Source organism: Loa loa (assembly GCF_000183805.2).
Source record: "Loa loa unplaced genomic scaffold supercont3.122, whole genome shotgun sequence".
In the NCBI taxonomy this organism is placed as follows: domain Eukaryota; kingdom Metazoa; phylum Nematoda; class Chromadorea; order Rhabditida; family Onchocercidae; genus Loa; species Loa loa.
This window is the reverse complement of record NW_018108302.1, coordinates 136,164-139,569: the sequence shown is the minus strand read 5'-3', so window position 1 is coordinate 139,569 and position 3,406 is coordinate 136,164.

The window sequence follows — 3,406 nt, the reverse complement described above, 5'->3', positions numbered from 1 at the left end:
ACGATGATGAATCAATGATAATGGATGGTAATAGTTAATGATAACGATGATGAGTCAATGATAATGGATGGTAATAGTTAATGGTAACGATGATGAAATTAATGATAATGAATGGTAATAGTTAATGATAACGATGATGAGTCAATGATAATGAATGGTAATAGTTAATGATAACGATGGTGAATCAATGATAATGGATGGTAATAGTTAATGATAACGATAATGATAGTGATCATGATAATAGCGTTGTTAAATACAAAAAAAGAAAAAAAAATTATTGGCAAAGAAGGATATAAAATGCTGTTGCCTAGAATAAAATATCGAAATCAAACAAATAACTGAAATAATATAAATTAATTATTATTAATTTACTAAAACATTTTTAGCAAAAAAAAAAAATTATCCAACAGAGTAAAATATCAAAGGCTTTACACGAATATTGATTTGTTTTTTTTTTTTTTTTTTTTTTTTTGTACGAAAAAATACAAAAAAGAAAAAAAATAAATAAAAATGATCATAGTAATGAGAAGTTGAAAAAGTGCAGCGCATACTTTTACTTCATAAAACTAATATTTGTTTTAAAATTTTTTAAAAATCATCAATTATTTCACATATACGCATGCATAAATAAACCTTACTATTTTGCCATTTTTGCATGAATAAATTACGATAAAATTGAAAGTGCGCATTTAAACATTCAAAAAAGGCGCACTTTGACATAATGCTAACATTGATTCATTGAATTCAATTCATCCAACTAACAATTTATAATTTGAGAATAAATAATTATAGCTAAAAAATATTGGTTTAGTAATTTTTAAATAAAGTCGAATTATTGAACATTTGAAAAATTTAAATATGCATTGGAAATTTTAATTTGAAATGATAGTTAACAAAAGGTAAATGATAAAAAGAAATTCTTTTTTTTTTTTTTTTTAGAAATATTACCAATTGGTTGGTAGAGGTGAATGAATGTTCATCAAATTAACAATGAATGTAAAAAGTTTTCTGACAAAAAAAAAGAAAAAAAATTTTTTTTTTCTGTTAAATAATTTTGCATATTTGTAACAATTGAACAAATGGCATAGCTTGAAATTTGCTTATGGTAATAAATCAAATGCAACTGTTCTGTTAAAAAATTATCAAATTTAATTCATTCATCTTGTATGTCAAATAATAAAATATTTAAATTATTTTTCGATTAAATGGAATAATTAATAAATTTAAATATTATACATTATTTCATACAAATTTCACTTATTATTCAAATAAATTTTTCATTTTTTATCATTTAAAGGTAGAATTATAAATGTATATTATATGAAAATTGATTGAATTATTTAAATTAGCTTCGTCAAATATGAAATATTTAAATTAATTTCGAATAAAATGTAAAATGAATTATGTTAATTTGTGTTATTTACAATCAACTTGCACTAACTTACTGTTACAGTATATCAAATTTATTTTCATTGTGTAAGCATAAAGATATAACCTTAAAAATGAAATAAAGTAAAGTAATAATGGATAATGTTGCTATATGTAAGTGTAAGAATTTAATAATAATTGAAATGGAGCTATAATATAGTGTAATATAATCTAATTAATTAATTAAAATTAATAAGTTTTGAGAAAATATAATAATGAATAGAAGCAAAAGTTCCGCAATGAACATTTAGGATTTCACAAAAAAAAAAAATTGCTTCATTAGAGTAATTTACGAAAGATGTTAATAAATTATTATTGATTTTTGCGCCTGCCATATGAATTCAATTTTTGATGAGGAAAAGTGAATGCCTAAAAAGTTTAAAAAAAAAGAAAAAATAAGTTACTCATAAAAATATCATTTCAAAAATTAGTTGTAAAAAAAGAAATCCCACTACACAAATTTCAAATTCAATTAGTGAAATATGATATTTTAATGGATGATGAATGCATTATTTGTTTATAAATTTAATTATTATTTCATCTTTCTTAATTACATTTTTTAATTCTATTACAGTAATGAAGACTAAATACAATTATTTATAAATTTGTATATTAAATGTAATTATCGTAATTATTTGTAGTAAAAAAAGAAAAAAAAAAGTACTGCTCGAATTATAATTATTAATATATTGTATAATAGTTATTACCTATTCAACTAATTCACTGATTTCATTTTATTATAAAAATTAAAATCCTATAAAATATGTCGTATATTCCTATTAAATACAATTAATTAATTAATTTCATTTTACTATAGGAATAAAATCATAGAAAATATATTACAAATCCTATTGAGCATAATCAATTAACTGTTATCATTTTATCATAATGATAAAAAGAAAAATGGAAATGATACGAGTAAAAAATCAGTAATTAATTATCAAATTAGCTAAAAAAGTGTATAACATTGAAAACATCTCATTGATAAATTACTCGTTTATGATAAATTATTTTTCAACTATTTGCACCACCAATATGATAATGGTATTAAATTTGAGCGCAAAATTCGTATTGAAATTAATTTCTGATTAATTAATTGCATTAATTTTAATTTTTATCTATCCATTAATCGTGTTATTGTTGAAGTTATTAATTTCTTTTAATGTTTCAGTACTAATTTCTTTTACTATTTTAACAAATTCCTTTTATTTTGCTTTAAATATTATTGAATTTGTTTATACATTACCCTTTGAATGAATCTCTTTTATTGTTTAAGTATTACTATGAGTGCAATTGAATTGGAATAAAAAGGAAAATTCATTGAAAAAAAAAAATTCATGAATTCCTTCTTTTTTTCTCCTCATCTCTCCTATTTTAAAACTTTCTTTTTCAATCCTATTCAATTTTTCCTAACCTAATAGTTTTATTTACTTTTTCTTTCTTCCTTTCTCTTTCTCTTCCTCTCTCGAAAATAAATGTTGATAAAACGATATACAAAATTTCAAATAATGACTATAATCCTTCTCTCTATTCTTCCTTTTCATTTCCTCTTCTTCATTTGTGAAGCCCGTAATGCCATATATCACAATTTAATAATTTAAATAATTCTTAATTATTATTTAATTTCAACGAAATCAATTCCTAATTATTAATTAATTTAAAAATCGGCTTTTTTTTCACCCCTTATAAAGAAATCGTTTAGCTATAATGTAGATGGAAATCAATTCCTAATTATTAATTAATTTAAAAATTGGCTTTTTTGCACACCCTATAGAAAAATCATTTAGCTATAATATGGATAGAAATCAATTTGTTATTTTTTAATTAATTTAAAAAGATAGCCATAAACGTTAGAGCAACTAAATTTACACTTCAAAGTTTTATTCATTTCAATAAATTTTTCAAAATTTTTTAGTTGATCAAAGTACGAATGCATAAAAGAATCGTTGAAAATAGTTGCATTTTTTTTTTTTTTAAA